The 17,603-nt window shown below is 45.1% G+C and overlaps 1 protein-coding gene across 1 annotated transcript in view; it reads right to left on the reverse strand.

Moving 5' to 3' along the window:
- The window catches only part of rab9a (RAB9A, member RAS oncogene family), a 78,476-nt gene that overhangs the window by 44,359 nt on the left and 16,514 nt on the right, over positions 1-17,603 (reverse strand). Inside the window, exon 2 of the mRNA XM_068040463.1 lies at positions 12,639-12,787. The gene's annotated coding sequence lies outside the window, so the exon portion shown is untranslated. The remainder of the gene's footprint in view (positions 1-12,638; positions 12,788-17,603) is intronic.

Consider the following 17,603-nt stretch of genomic DNA (forward strand, 5'->3'; position numbering starts at 1 on the left):
TTTTCCACTCTTTTTCCTCCCCTCCTGTAAGCTGAACCACCCATGGTGCCACAGACTTGACTCTTGCTGCATTCCCCTGAGAAGCTATCTCCCCCAACAGTATTCAAAGCGGAATATCTGTTAGAGAGGGAGATGGACCCAGGGGACTCCTGCCCTACCTGCCTAGTTCTTCTACTCTGCCTGAGCAGTCTTTACCTGCGGTGTGATCACCTCCCTGTACTTGCTATCCGCGATGATCTCAGCCTCGCGGATGCTCCACAGTGTCCCCAGGTACCGCTCCTGATCTGAAATGCGGATTTCGAGTAGCTACAGCTGGAGACACTTCCTGCACACGTGATCGCCCTGGATACTGGAAGTGGCCCTGACTTCCCACATTGCACAGGAGGAGCACTCCACGCTGCCGAGCTGCCCTGCCATGACTTACCCTTAATTTACTGCCTTAAAATACCCCAAAATTAGAATTTCTACACTCGGGACCTAGATTCGCCCCAAAAAACACTACCTACTATATTTTAAAAAACTGTAGACCTTTCTCTTAACTTTGGTTACTTACCCAGCTATTTAGAGTTATTCCCTAACAGAAGTTACTCACCAACCAATCACCTTGCAGCTTTTCTGTGATGTCACTGTTGACTATTTTTTTCAAAACTCCGGCACGCCTGGACTGCTCTCTGCTCCTGGAAGGTAAGTGAAGGCCCCGAGCCTGGTGCTGAATTTATCCACTCCCGGTTGTAGGCGTTCCCACACAGGTCCGACTGCTCTCCATTCCCGGAAGGTAAGTGAAGGCCCAGAGCCTCATGCTGAATTTATCCGTTCCCGGTTCTAGGCGTTCCCACACAGGTCTGACTGCTCTCCGTTCCCAGAAGGGAAGTGAAGGTCCCGAGCCTCATGCTGAATTTATCCACTCCTGGTTCTAGGCGTTCCCACACAGGCCCAACTGCTCTCCACTCCCTGGAGGTAAGCTGTGAGCCCACTCACTCCCACAGCTACCTTGACTATACTGCCTGTAAGGACGCTATTCCATTCTCCCAGTTTCTCTGTTTCCATTGCATCTTTTTCTGACGATATCACTTTCCATAAAAGTGTTTCTGATATCTTCCTTTTTCCTCAACTGAGGATTCCCCTCTACTGCAGCTGATAGGACCCTTGACTGTGTCTGTTTCCTGCACTTCAGCTGTCAACCCTCTACCAACCCCAGAACCATGATAGGGTTTCCCTTGTCTTCACCACACCGGCTGTCATATTCAACGGATCATCCTCCGCCATTTCTGTCACATCTGGCATGATGCCACAACCAAACACTACTGCCCCTCCCCTCCCCTTTCAGCCTTCCGAAGGGATCATTCCCTTCATGACACCCTGGTCCATTTCTCAATCACCCCAAACTCCCTGTCCTCTTCCCATGGCATCTTTCCATGCAAGCGCAGGAGATACAACATCTGTTCTTTTACCTTCTCCGTTACATATGAATTAGGAGCAGGAGTGGTCGCTCAGCCCCTTGAGCCTGCTCTGCCATTCGACAAGGTCATGGCTGATCTGATGATCCCACTGTACAGGGCCCCAAGAACTCTTTACAGGTGAAACATCAATTTCCATATACTTCTTTCAGTTTAGTATACTGTATTTGCTGCTCACGATGTGGTCTGCTCTACACTGGGGAGACCAAATGCAGATTGGGTGTCCACTTTGTGGAACACCTCTGTTCCGTCTGCAAGTGTGACCCTAAAGCTTCCAGTTTCTTGACATTTTAATTTTCTGCCCCACTCCCATTGTGACCTTTCTGTCCTCAGCCTCCTACACTGTTCTGATGAAGCTCAATGTAAGCTCAAGGAACAGTACCTCATCTTTCAGTTAGGCACTTTTCACCTTTCTGGACTTAACATTGAGTTCAACAATTTCAGATCATAACCTCTGTTCCCATTTTTTCAGGCAGCAGCTGTTAATATTTCTGCTTTCCTATTTATGTAGACCCAGCTTTTATTTCTTTACTTGTCCCATTACCATCTCCTTTTGTCTTGCACCATCATTCCTTTGTTATTTAATCTCTCCAGCCTGCCAGCTGTGAGATCATGCTGCATGTCCAATGTCCTTGCCGCAAAACCTGAGCTACTTGATGGCCGGACCTTATTTCAATATTGCTGGCAGGCTAGAAGTGTTGTTCTGATGTTCATAGGTGCCTCACTGGTTATGGATGGGTCGGCGGGGTGGGTGCGGGGGGGCGGGTGCGGTGTGGGGGGAAGGTGGGTGCAGGAGTTTCAGGAGCACTGCTGTGAAAATAAGCTGGAAATTTTATCTATGGGATTGGGAGACAATCACAGTGGGGGAAGGATAGGGGGTATGCAGACTGGCCAGCAACTAGTTGGAAGAATTTGTGTGGGGCCAGAGGGAGCATTCAAGCTGCTCCAGGATGCACAAATATCTCTAATAAAAACAAAACCATGTCATTTTCTGAGCAGCCTGAAAGGATCCCTTGGAGGACCACTTTTTAGACCACTCAACGTCTGGTGTCAATAGGTGGAGTGTGCACTGCTCAAAATGTGTATGTCATAAGACTCCAATTAGCACATGTCACACTCATGCAAGGAGAAATGATGAACTATAAAATGAATTGATGAATTGAATTCAAAACAGGCATCTTTTGGTGCAAAAAGATGGAATAAGAGGTCAGGTGACCTCTCCTGTACAGCGAATACACATGATAACTGCTGGAACCCTGAACCAATCGCCATGTCTGGTTAAGTGTTGAAGAAAACATTAGAAATGTAAATGACCCATTCAATGTTTAACGGCTATTCCTCTTCAACAAGTTGGTCTAACAATAACTTTGCAGACATGGAGGCTCCAGACTCAAACTCAGGATAATGGGTGTGAAAAAACACCACTTTATCAAGATAACATAAAGATGGGCAACATCCAAACCCTTTGTCTAACAATGACCACACCACCAAACATCACTTATGATATCACAATGGGAGAGAAACTTGGGCCACCTGACAGGAACGAGTCTCTGATCAGGAGTTTTCAATAAGAGACATTTTTCTGTGCAGAAGGCCAGAAAGTCATAAGCCAGAAGGAAGAGAGACCCAGCAAGACAAAGGTCCCAGTCAGAATACCATCTTTAAACTACCTAGAGGCAGAGATGAAAGGTGACCTTGAGACTCCCTGCCTGAGAAATTGTAACAGGATTTTTGCCATTGAACTGTGACTGAGATTTAACCAAATAAGTCTGCAGCAAAACATTCGTCCATCTGAAACTTTCCAAATTTTGATGTCAGTGAATGAGGAAAAAGGAAAAATAGGCCTACACCGTTTTTAAATCTTCCTCCCAGGGAAAGAAACAAGGTTTCACAATGAATTCTTTATTAACATCATCAGACCGAAATGCATGTTATCTTTTAATTTCTATCTTTTCTTACGTGTGTGCATATGTGTGTGTAAGTGGGTGAAGTTGTGAATAGTTTTGGGTATTGTTTAATAAACATTTATCGTTCTTTAAAGCTACGAGAAAACCTGTCATTTGTTTGTTTATTGACCATTGAAACATTCAAGGGTTAAAATACAGTTCTAATAAAAACACACTGTCTTCGGTTAGTTGAGAGGTGAAAAGTGGAAATCATCCCTATCATCTCCCATCTGTCCGTAACACACATTATAAATAGGCTCCCACCTGAAACAGGCAGATGCCTGGGCTATCATGTGGAGGCTCCAACCCAAATGGCAGTGGGTGAAAATAGAGTGGGAACAAGGTGGTAAGTCCATCATCATACTTTTCAGGGTACGACTACCCCTTCCCACCCTGCAATGTTGGCTTCTCCAGTTTCTTAATGGCTCTGCCTATTCTTCAGAACCTTAGATAGAGTTGCTGAACAGTGGGTTTCTCTGTAATAATGGTGAGAATGATAAAAAGAGGGTTGTTAGGACATTGAATGCCCTACTAGTGGAAGCGGAATCCATAATCGCGTTTAGAAAGGAAAGGGATAGAAATCTGAAAACGAAACAGTTTAAAGGATATGGTCAAAGGGGAGCTAAATGGGTCAATCCAGAACATAAATGGACCAAATGGCCTCCTTCCAGGCAGCAAAATTTGATAATTCTGTTGCTTGTCTCATTATATTTACATTCCCATGATCCGGAAAACACGGGAGAAATTCATGAAATGTTAGCTGGAACAAAATAAATTAATACATCTTAACCATCGATTGAACTTCTAAAAAAATGTTAGCAGTGTTTTCAATGCACTAAACATTAGTTGGAAAATCAATATATTCATACGAGAAGCCCTAATGAAATATACAAAGTCTAGAATTAAATGCATTCCAGCTTTTATTCATTGTGTCCCTTTCAATTCGGACATTTATCAGCTCCATTTTAATGTCTCATTTTCATGGATGGCAGTCCCACTAGCTCAGATTTCTACCCAAACATTATAAGTTTCAATGGGACTCTTCAAGTCCCTCATTATTATGCTGGCTCGGTGTATAATTGCTGCTCTGCTCAAAATGAGAATACAGCCTGGATAGAAAGTAGGTCAGAGCCTGAATCCAACAGGGAACAAGCAGAACTGTTTGCTCCCCAATTTCACAATCTACACTCAGCTTAATCATGCCAGCAATACTGATGGCTGCCGGGCAGAAAGTCTTCCCAGCATCTTGTTCACTACACTTTGTTTAATAGTGTTGTTCCATTCATGTACATGTTAAAGAGATAAAAGGGTAGACCTTCTGCTTGCCACTTTGTTCTCACCATGACCCCAAATCTCGGGGACAGGGGCATTTAAATATTATGACTGGGTGTCCATGTCATTACTGGTGCTACTATGGGGGCTATTCCACATAGGTACTGAGATTTCAGAGCATCTCAAAGCAACTGGAGACCACAGGCCATTCTAATTGAAGGCTGAAAGCCTCGCAAAAGCCCTTGCTCAATGCTTCCTCATTGATGGAGCCCGATTCAAACAGCAATCCATCCTTGATGAATTGACATTTGAATTCCTTTTAGTGGAGCCTAAATGGGGTCCTGCACAGCACATTCACCTGCTATCTGCTGGCGTACATAACTCTGGGTACATGCTGGTACATCTGTCAGGATTTCCTGGGGATATCAGGAAACTGCCAAACTGTCAGGACTGAGCGGCCACAGCAGAAGAAACACCTGTCATCCTCTATCGCAATTTACTGTGGCAGGTATCAAGGGATGGAAAGACAGCAGAGGTGTTAATGTGAGAGTGGAGTTGCATATAGGCCAGACCAAGTGAGGACGTTGGTATTCCTTCCATAAAGGACTTTAGTTGGGTTCTTACAGCAATCTGACAGCTTCACAGTCGCTCTTATTGATGCCAACCTTTCCTTTTTCACTTCAAGGTTTATTTTTAAATTGAATTCAAATTCTTCTATGGTGCAATTTGTGCTTGATAATTTCCAAGTCACCTTCCATCAAAACTATGCATTTGATCTTCTCACTGCTATGTTGAGAAACTACCATATATCCTAATCTAGAGAGCTACTGGGCTGAGGATCCACAGCCTGAACCTCTTGGACCAGATTTCAGAACCTGAAAAGGAGCTCTGAACAGTAAAATCCTGGAGCTGCATGGAGGAGACCTATTGTTTTCTCACAACGTTACATTATGGTACACAGTAGTATCACAGTAGTGAGGTGAGAGTGACTACCCTTGACATCAAGGCAGCTTCTGACCGAGTGTAGCATCAAGGAGCCCGAGCAAAACTGGAGTCAATGGGAATCAGGGGGAACACTCTCTGCTGATTGGAGTCATACCTAGCGCAAAGGAAGATGGCTGTGGTTGTTGAAGGTCAATCATCTGAGCTCCAGGACATCACTGCAGGAGTTCCTCAGGGTAGTGTCCAAAGAACAAAGAACAGCACAGCACAGGAACAGACCATTCGGCCCTCTAATGCTGCGCCGATCTTGATGCCTGCCTAAACTAAAACCTTCTGCACTTCCGGGGTCCATATCTCTCTATTCCCATCCTATTCATGTATTTGTCAAGATGCCTCTTAAGCGTCTCTATGGTACCTGCTTCCACCACCTCCCCCGGCAACAAGTTCCAGGCACTCACCACCCTCTGTGTAAAGAACTTGCCTCGCACATCCCCTCTAAACTTTGCCCCTCTCACCTTAAACCTATGTCCCCTAGTAACTGACTCTTCCACCCTGGGAAAAAACTTCTGACTATCCACTCTGTCCATGCCACTTAGAACTTTGTAAATCTTTATCATGTCGCCTCTCCACCTCCGTCGTTCCAGTGAAAACAATCAGAGTTTATCCAACCTCTCCTCATAGCTAATGCCCTCCAGACCAGGCAACATCCTGGTAAACCTCTTCTGTACCCTTTCCAAAGCCTGCACGTCCCTCTGGTAGTGTGGCGACCAGAATTGCATACAATATTCCAAGTGTGGCCTAACTAAAGTTCTGTACAGCTGCAGCATGACTTGCCAATTTTTATACTCTATGCCCCGACCGATGAAGGCAAGCATGCCGTATGCCTTCTTGACTACCTTATCCACCTGCGTTGCCACTTTCAGTGACCTGTGGACCTGTACGCCCAGATCTCTCTGCCTGTCAATACTCCTAAGGGTTCTGCCATTTACTGTATACTTCCCACCTGCATTAGACCTTCCAAAATGCATTACCTCACATATGTCCGGATTAAACTCCATCTGTCATTTCTCCACCCAAGTCTCCGACCGATCTATATCCTGCTGTATCCTCTGACAATCCTCATCACTATCCGCAACTCCACCAACCTTTGTGTCGTCCGCAAACTTACTAATCAGACCAGCTACATTTTCCTCCAAATCATTTATATATACTACAAACAGCAAAGGTCCCAGCACTGATCCCTGCGGAACACCACTAGTCACATCCCTCCATTCAGAAAAGCACCCTTCCACTGCTACCCTCTGTCTTCTGTGACCGAGCCAGTTCTGTATCCATCTTGCCAGCTCCCCTCTGATACCGTGTGACTTCACCTTTTGTACCAGTCTGCCATGAGGGACCTTGTCAAAGGCTTTACTGAAGTCCATGTAGATAACATCCACTGCTCTTCCTTCATCAATCATCTTCGTCACTTCCTCAAAAAACTCAATCAAATTAGTGAGACATGACCTCCCCTTCACAAAACCATGCTGCCTCGTGCTAATAAGTCCATTTGTTTCCAAATGGGAGTAAATCCTGTCCCGAAGAATCCTCTCTAATAATTTCTCTACCACTGACGTAAGGCTCACTGGCCTATGATTTCCTGGATTATCCTTGCTACCCTTCTTAAACAAAGGAACAACATTGGCTATTCTTCAGTCCTCTGGGACCTCACCTGTAGCCAATGAGGATGCAAAGATTTCTGTCAAGGCCCCAGCAATTTCTTCCCTTGCCTCCTTTAGTATTCTGGGATAGATCCCATCAGGCCCTGGGGACTTATCTACCATAATGCTTTGCAAGACACCCAACACCTCCTCCTTTTTGATAATGAGATGACTGAGACTATCTACACTCCCTTCCCTCGGCTCATCATCCACCAAGTCCTTCTCCTTGGTGAATACTGATGCAAAGTACTCATTTAGTACCTCGCCCATTTCCTCTGGCTCCACAATTCAATTCTCTATCCTTGAGTGGGCCAACCCTTTCCCTGGTTACCCTCTTGCTCTTTATATACGTATAAAAAGCCTTGGGATTTCCCTTAATCCCGTTTGCCAATGACTTCTCATAACCCCTTTTAACCCTCTGACTCCTTGCTTAAGTTCCTTCCTACTGTCTTTATATTCCTCAAGGGATTTGTCTGTTCCTAGCCTTCCAGCCCTTACGAATGCTTCCTTTTTCTTTTTGACGAGGCTCACAATATCCCATGTTATCCAAGGTTCCCGAAACTTGCCAAACTTATCCTTCTTCCTCACAGGAACATGCTGGTCCTGGATTCTAATCAACTGACATTTGAAAGACTCCCACATGTCAGATGTTGATTCACTCTCAAATAGCCACCCCCAATCTAAATTCTTCAGTTCCTGCCTAATATTGTTATAATTAGCCTTCCCCCAATTTAGCACCTTCACCCGAGGACTACTCTTATCCTTATCCACAAGTACCTTAAAACTTATGGAATTATGGTCACTGTTCCCGAAATGCTCCCCTACTGAAACTTCGACCACTTGGCCGAGCTCATTCCCCAATACCAGGTCCAGTACGGCCCCATCCCTAGTTGGACTATCTACGCATTGTTGCCAGAAGCCCTCCTGGATGCTCCTTACAAATTCTGCCCCATCGAAGCCCCTAGCACTAAGTGAGTCCCAGTCAATATAGGGGAAGTTAAAATCACCCACCACCACAACCCTGTTCCTTTACATCTTTCCAAAATCTGTCTACATATTTGCTCCTCTACCTCCCGCTGGCTGTTGGGAGGCCTGTAGTAAACCTCCAACATCGTGACTGCACCCTTCCTATTCCTGAGTTCCACCCATATTGCCTCGCTGCATGACCCCTCTGAGTTGTCCTCCTGCAGTGCAGCTGTGATATTCTCCTTAACCAGTAGTGCAACTCCCCCACCCCTTTTACATCCCCCTCTATCCCGCCTGAAGCTTCTAAAGCCTGGAACATATAGCTGCCAATCCTGTCCTTCCCTCAACCAAGTCTCTGTAATAGCAACAACATCATAGTTCCAAGTACTAATCCAAGCTCTAAAAGAACAAAGAACAAAGAAAATTACAGCACAGGAACAGGCCCTTCGGCCCTCCAAGCCTGCGCTGATCCAGATCCTCTACCTAAACATGTCGCCTATTTTCTAAGGGTCTGTATCTCTCTGCTTCCTGCCCATTCATGTATCTGTCTAGATACATCTTAAAAGACACTATCGTGTTCGCATCTACCACCTCCACTGGCAACGCGTTCCAGGCACCCACCACCCTCTGCGTAAAGAACTTTCCACGCATATCCCCCCTAAACTTTTCTCCTCTCACTTTGAACTCGTGACCCCTAGTATTTGAATCCCCCACTCTGGGAAAAAGCTTCTTGCTACCCACCCTGTCTATACCTCTCATGATTTTGTACACCTCAATCAGGTCCCCCCTCAACCTCCGCCTTTCTAATGAAAATAATCCTAATCTACTCAACCTCTCTTCATAGCGAGCGCCCTCCATACCAGGCAACATCCTGGTGAACCTCCTCTGCACCCTCTCCAAAGCATCCACATCCTTTTGGTAATGTGGCGACCAGAACTGCACACAGTATTCCAAATGTGGCCGAACCAAAGTCCTATACAACTGTAACATGACCTGCCAACTCTTGTACTCAATACCCCGTCCGATGAAGGAAAGCATGCCGTATGCCTTCTTGACCACTCTATTTACCTGCGTTGCCACCTTCAGGGAACAATGGACCTGAACACCCAAATCTCTCTGTACATCAATTTTCCCCAGGACTTTTCCATTTACTGTATAGTTCACTCTTGAATTGGATCTTCCAAAATGCATCACCTCGCATTTACCCTGATTGAACTCCATCTGCCATTTCTCTGCCCAACTCTCCAATCTATTTATATTCTGCTGTATTCTCTGACAGTCCCCTTCACTATCTGCTACTCCACCAATCTTAGTGTCATCTGCAAACTTACTAATCAGACCACCTATACTTTCCTCCAAATCATTTATGTATATCACAAACAACAGTGGTCCCAGCACGGATCCCTGTGGAACACCACTGGTCACACGTCTCCATTTTGAGAAACTCCCTTCCACTGCTACTCTCTGTCTCCTGTTGCCCAGCCAGTTCTTTATCCATCTAGCTAGTACACCCTGGACCCCATGCGACTTCACTTTCTCCATCAGCCTACCATGGGGAACCTTATCAAACGCCTTACTGAAGTCCATGTATATGACATCTACAGCCCTTCCCTCATCAATCAACTTTGTCACTTCCTCAAAGAATTCTATTAAGTTGGTAAGACATGACCTTCCCTGCACAAAACCATGTTGCCTATTGCTGATAAGCCCATTTTCTTCCAAATGGGAATAGATCCTATCCCTCAGTATCTTCTCCAGCAGCTTCCCTACCACTGACGTCAGGCTCACCGGTCTATAATTACCTGGATTATCCCTGCTACCCTTCTTAAACAAGGGGACAATATTAGCAATTCTCCAGTCCTCCGGGACCTCACCTGTGTTTAAGGATGCTGCAAAGATATCTGTTAAGGCCCCAGCTATTTCCTCTCTCGCTTCCCTCAGTAACCTGGGATAGATCCTATCCGGACCTGGGGACTTGTCCACCTTAATGCCTTTTAGAATACCCAACACTTCCTCCCTCCTTATGCCGACTTGACCTAGAGTAATCAAACATCTGTCCCTAACCTCAACATCCGTCATGTCCCCCTCCTCGGTGAATAAGTTCATCTGCCTTACCTGTTATACTTCTCGCATTGAAACAAATGTACTTCAGACCACCAGTCCCGCTGTGCTCTGCAACATCTCCCTGCCTGCTCTTCCTCTTAATCTTACTGGCCTTATTTACTAGTTACCCCTCATTTATTTCATTTGCTGTCCTACTGCTCTGGTTCCCACCCCCCGCCACACTAGTTTAAACCCTCCCGAGTGACGCTAGCAAACCTCGCAGCCAGGATATTTGTGCCCCTCCAGTTTAGATGCAACCCGTCTTTCTTGTACAGGTCCCATCTGTCCCTGAAGAGATCCCAATGGTCCAGATATCTGAAACCCTCCCTTCTACAGCAGCTGTTCAGCCACGTGTTTAGCTGCACTATCTTCCTATTTCTAGCCTCACTGGCATGTGGCACAGGGAGTAATCCTGAGATTACAATCCTAGAGGTCCTGTCTTTTAACTTTCTACCTAACTCCCTGAACTCCCCCTGCAGGACCTCGTCACTCTTCCTGCCTATGTCATTGGTACCGATGTGTACCACAACCTCTGGCTGTTCACCCTCCCCCTTCAGAATTCCCCCTGTCCGTTCAGAGACATCCTTGACCCTGGCACCAGGGACGCAACATATCATCCTGGAGTCTCTTTCACGTCCACAGAAGCGCCTATCTGTGCCCCTGACTATAGAGTCCCCTATAACTATTGCTCTTCTGCGCTTTGTCTCTCCCTGCTGAACAACAGTGCCAGGCCCAACCATCTTCAGCTGCTTCATCAATGACCTTCAATCATAAGGTCAGAAGTGGGGATGTTCGCTGATGATTGCACAATGTTCCGCACCATTCGCAACTCTTCAAATACTGAAGCAGTCCGAGTAGAAATGCAGCAAGACCTGGACAATATCCAGGCTTGGGCTGATAAGTGGCAAGTAACATTTGCGCCACACAAGTGCCAGGCAATGACCATCTCCAACAAGAGAGAATCTAACCATCTCCCCTTGACATTCAATGGCATTACCATCGCTGAATCCCCCACTATCAACATCCTAGGGGTTACCATTGACCAGAAACTGAACTGGAGTAGCCATATAAATACCGTGGCTACAAGAGCAGGTCAGAGGCTAGGAATCCTGTGGCGAGTAACTCGCCTCCTGATTCCCCAAAGCCTGTCCACCATCTACAAGGCACAAATCAGGAGTGTGATGGAATATTCTCCACTTGCCTGGATGGGTGCAGCTCCAACAACACTCAAGAAGCTCGACACCAGTCAGAACAAAGCAGCCCACTTGATTGGCACACCATCCACAAATATTCACTCTCTCCACCACCGACGCACAGTGGCAGCAGTGTGTACCATCTACAAGATGCACTGCAGCAACGCACCAAGGCTCCGTCGACAGCACCTTTCAAACCCGTGACCTCTACCACCTCGAAGGACAAGAGCAGCAGATGCATGGGAACATCACCACCTGCAAGTTCCCCTCCAAGTCACACACCATCCTGACTTATATCGGAACTATATCGCCGTTCCTTCACTGTCGCTGGGTCAAAATCCTGGAACTCACTTCCTAACAGCACTGTGGGTGTACCTACCTCACATGAACTGCAGCAGTTCAAGAAGGCAGCTCACCACCACCTTCTCAAGGGCAATTAGGGATGGGAAATAAATGCTGGCATAGCCACTGACGCCCACATCCCATGAATGAATAATTTAAAAATGACAATGCGCGTATGATGTTCCCCCATTGCACAGTGGCATGCACAAGCTGCACTTCTTTTGCAGCACCAATATACTCCATGTGTGGTCACTGCCTAGACAATTAGTGTGACATGTTTCCTGGTGTTCCATGTGCACTTTGCCAAGCCACGAGAAGGCTCTGCAGTGGATCAATGCAGAGGCAATGTGCTTTTCTCAGTCCTGATTAGCAGCATAACCACTATATATGCATCATCCTCTGAAACTGTGCTAGTCTCCTGCATCGGCTCAATGGGGAATATTGTAAACTCATTTGTGAAGACAGAAGAAACTGCTTACATTGTTAGGCTTCAAACTCTGCAGGGAGCTCTAGTTGGTCTAAGTGATGTTATTTCAGAAGTACTTGAATTATTCACTCAGAAGACAGCAAATGAGAGAGGATTCAGGATATCAGTAGCTGAAGATTTGCAAGGCTATCGTCGTTTGTCATCTGCATTAATACTTGATTTTACAATTTATGTATTTATGATTATATAATAGATTATTAGACTTCATTATAATAATGGAAATGACTTACTATTTTCTACAGCAGCTTTGGAGGAGGAGGCAGCAGCTTTATTGTAGCTCAGTTAGAACATCTGATTTTCTTGGTGCCTTTTTGTAGCTGGGTGGTATAATATTGTGTTCCAGATTACACTTGTGAAACATTTAAAGATCCTGGATTCTCTGATAAGAAATATAGACATTTCTGTAGATTTTACAGTAACAATTTACTCTTCTAACAGTGGTAGCCTATATTTTAACATTGTCATGTAGCACACGGAGTGACTTTGACAAGAAGAAAAGGTATATTTAATAAACAATGTGTAAATTCTAATTCTTTGAACTGAAACTTCACTTGACTCATTCCGATAAGTGTTAAATTTGCACAATTTCATGTAATTGCCATCAAGTCTTAGATTACTTAGAGCTTCTCGCAGATGCACATCAGGAAAACCCAAAACTATTGCCCTCAGCACCTGCCACAAACTGTTCCCTTGACTGATTTCATCCCTTTCCCTGGCCTTTTGCTTAGACTGAACAACACAGGACATATGGTTTGATTCCGAACTATTCTTCAAACTCCGCATCCTCTCCATCACCAATACTGCTTATTTTGATCTCCATACCAGATACTCGCGTGCATAATCCAGTGCTGCCCTGTTGGAGGTACCATTCTTTGACTGATGTGTTCAAGCAAGGCCCTGTCTTCCCCCTCAGGTGGACATAAAAGATCCTATGTACTATTTGCAAAAGAGAAGAGTAGTTTTCCTTCTGCCCTGGCCAACATTTATCCCTTAACCAATATTACTAAAACAGATTATCTGGTTATGAATGCATTGCTGCCTGTGGGTCCTTGCTGTGTGCATATCAGCTGCTGCGGTTCCTACATTACAACAGTGACTACACTTCAGAAGTAGTTAATTGGTGTAAAGTGCTTTGGGATGTCCTGAGGTTGTGAAGGATACTATGTAAATGCAAGTCTTGCTTTCTTTCTTTTCCACATTTCCCACTTCTGCTCTTTGCCACAGCCACTCTGCCGCAGAAACCCTTAAGCACACTTTAGCACCTACTGGCCTTACTTCCACTATGCTCATAAACTCCAACTTTGTCAAAAATGCAGCTATCCCACATGCAGCCCTGCTTGTCCATCACTCCGATTCTCACCCATTTACACTGACCTCCTGTCACTCACCACATTCAATTTAAAATCTTTGTCCTCGTCTTCAAATCTCTCCATGGCCTTGCAATCTGCAACCTCCTATAGTCTTCCTTCCTGTTCTGCATCCTTTGGCCTGCTGTGCACTCTTTCCTCCCTCCATTTTGGAATTCTTTCCATTAAACCCTCCCTCCGACTAATTGTTTCTTTCCTGTTAAAAACATCCTCAAAACTCATTTTTTTGCCCTGGAGGCCAAAACCATCCCTCAAAAGTGGTTTCAAAACAAGTTGTACCTTATAAGAGAGGAATACAATCTCAGATGGGGCCATAGCTAAATGCAAATACAAATGATCAAGCACCTTTAATAAAGAAAACAACAAACAATAAGGAATGGCTCAAATCCAAAACACATAATTGCAATCAAGTCACAACAGAAAATATGCTTAGAAATCCACTTAAACTGCATAATTTCACACAATGCTCCTTTTTGACACAGTAAGTGTCCAAAACCTTAAAACCGGATAATGTTGGCTTCAAACATGACCTTAGGAACCTTCAAAAATAATTTGAATTGTTTTATGGGCTAGCAGTTACAAAGTCCGCTACAACACTCATGTATTTCATTGTGATATTTTTGGAATTAGTTGTTGCAGAAACATAACCTAGAAACTAAAAAGTTCCCATTGAGGCAATGATGCTTCTTTAAAGCTGCAGTAACCATTGTGTCAACCAACACATGTTTGGAAGTAAAATATAAGAACTGGCAATAAGACAAGGAAATCTTTGTTTGTTGCCAGTGATCTTGACAAGAATATTAATTTGTAAAGTAAACTTTCAGCCACCGAGCACGTCAGTTTGTGCTTGTGATTCACCACACGAGTTCCAGATTTCAAATGTACCACCAGGCATTTCTATATAGAATGAGAAATTAGAGCACCAGCCACACCAGGCCAATATTGTAGACACCCTATTAGCTGACTGAACAACAACTTCCACTTATATAACTTATCTTTAGCAAGGGCAAAATATACCTGGGCCAGAATAAAGAAAAATAGTGCTGAGCCAAAGACAGAGATATTTTTGAAGCAGTGACCAAAACTTAGCTAAAGGGATGGGCTTTAAGGAAAGACTTAAAGGAGGAGAGGAAAGCAAAAAAGATGGAGGAGTTAAGGGAGGCATTTCGAGTGCAGAGGGCAAAGGTGGCTAAAGATATGGTTGCCAATAGTGGAACAAAGTGGGGAGAAAATGCACAAGAGGCCAGAATCAGTGGAGTGGAGTGTTTGGTATGTGAGGGGATGGGGGTGCAGCGGCTGTAGGGCCAGGGAGGTTGCAAAGATATGGAGAGCAAAGCCATGAAGGGAATTAAATGTGAGGATGAGAATTAAATTTGAGGCATGAAGGGACCTGGAACCAATAAGCACATGGATGACTGCTAAGCCTTACTTGTTGCAGGATGGGATATGGGCCAAGAGTTTTGGATGAGCTGAAGTTTACAGACTATGGAGAATGGGAGGCTAGCCAGGAGAACACTGGAATAATCAAGTCTGGAGGTGACAAATAATGGATGAGTCTTTCCATGACAGTATGGCTGAGACAGAAGCAGAGTGGTGCTATTATGGAGGTGGCAGTAGGCAGCATTTGTCATGGAAAGGATGCCCAGTTTGTGGTTGAATAGGGTGCAAAAGTTATAAACTGTCGTGTTCACCCTTAGACAACAACAACTGCAATTATATAGCACCTGAAACATAGCAAGGAATGTCACAGGAGCGTTACCAAACAAAATTTGACACAAGCCTCATAAGGAAATATTTGGATGGATGATCAAACACTTGGTCAAAGAGGTAGCTTTTACGGAGTGTCTTAAAGGAGGAGAGAGCGCTAGAGAGGTTGAGAGGCTTAGGTAAGGAATTCCAGAGCTTGGGGCCAAGGCAGCTGAAGGCGTGGTCACCAATAGTGAAGCGATTAAAATTGGAGATGGTCAAGAGACCAGAATTGGAGGAGTGCAGAGATCACAGAGAGAGGTAGGGCTGAAAGAGATTTCAGAGATAGAGGGGCAAGGCCATGGAGGGATTTGAAAGCAAGGATGAGAATTTTAAAATTGAGGTGTTGCTAGATCAGGAGTCAATGTAGATAAGCAAGCATGGGGGTGATGGGCGCATGGGTTTTGGTGCGAGTTAGTATATGGACATCAGAGTTTTGGATGAGTTCAAGTTTATGGATGATGGAAGATGGGAGAGAACCAGGAGAGCATTGGAATAGTCAAGTCCGAAGGTAACAAAGGCATGGATAAGGATTTCATCAGCAGATGAGCTGAGGCACGGGCATGGATGGGAGATGTTATGCAATTTCTTAATGCGTTTTTCCATCAGGATGCAGCCTATGGAGGTGCAACAGGCGCCAGAAGCATGCCCGGAATGCTTTGGTGAGGCCGGGATACCAATTTCTTACAACCCTTAGGCATCTGTCTTTGGGTGTAGGGATCATTCCCCAGTGTGCATCAGCTGGCTGGCAGTATATCACTTTCTATTTTGCCTGCAGGATGCTCCCTGGGAAATCCTCACTATGCACATATATCCCTGGCCACCTCCTGCCATCTATTGCTTTTCCTGCCCATAAATCCTCTCTTCTACTGTTTAAGTTCCCCTGATTCTAACAATCCAAACTTCAAGTTAACTGTTAGTTTCAATGGCCTCTGTTTGTTCATTCAAACCCCATCCCCCAATCTTACTTTGTGAGCTCTGGTAAAGACCTGAACATGGATTTTCTCTTAAACTTGGCTTCAAATACCTGGACTTCCCTGGACATCAAGACCACATTTCCCCGCTGGACTACAGTGGAATAAACCGTAACACTCTGCTTCTGTCTATAATCTGCTGCTCCTCTTTGGTCTCTGAGCTGTGGAAAAGATCTGGAAAAATCTAGATCTAGATCTTCTGTCAAATTTGGCTTCCAATCCTGGACTTCTCTGCTCATCAAGAAAACACTTCTGCATGGACTATATGCAAGACCCAACTTCTGTCTCTGATCTGCTGCTCTTTTGCAATATTTAAAATAACTTTGATCGGTCTACTGCCCTTCCTTCATCACTGCTGTGCCTAAGGGGCTCGATCTCATGCTGAGCCTGTGACTGGCCACTGGTTATTCTTCTGGTTTTTCAATTTCAGTCTATTCTTGGCCAGAAACTGACTTGCTTCAGCTGCTTCTGGATTTTATGGTGTCCTCCAACTTCCCCATCATCTTTCTGATCCTGCAGCTGACTCTGTATACCTCCTGAATCTCCATTCCTACCTCCATCAGTGCGTTCTCCCATCTGTTTCCTATTTCCCATTTACTATCGGGTTTTTATGTATCCTAATTTTTATGTAGCCAGGCCTATGTAACCTCAGCTTTCTGAGTCCATTCGCATGCACATTTTGGCTGCCACTCCGGATCTGAGTCCATCACTCTATTTCCACTTTTGCTCTTTTTATTTACTTCTTTTCTCCTTACACTTCCTTGACCCCCTCCATCTGTCATCATGCCTCCTTTCACTTCTCTACTCTCAGGTAATCTGCCCTCCCAATTCCCTACTCGAACCTTTCAGTATTTCTCAAATTTCCTGCTCTCTTGCCACCATCCCAGGATTGACGACCTCTTAGACAAGCCTACAGCTTTCCTCCGTGCCTCTCTTAGCATCCTCTGAAGGGCTCAACAAGGCACTTGCCGCTGCCTCATTATGAGCAGCAACCCCAATTGCCCCATCCCACTCTCTCGTCAACCGTCCTGCCCAGTGCACCTGCTGGGGCTAATCTTGCCAATCTCCTTCCTGTCCAACTCACTCTTCCCACTGCTAACCCTGTGGA

Source organism: Heterodontus francisci, chromosome 10 (genome assembly GCF_036365525.1).
Source record: "Heterodontus francisci isolate sHetFra1 chromosome 10, sHetFra1.hap1, whole genome shotgun sequence".
NCBI lineage: Eukaryota > Metazoa > Chordata > Chondrichthyes > Heterodontiformes > Heterodontidae > Heterodontus > Heterodontus francisci.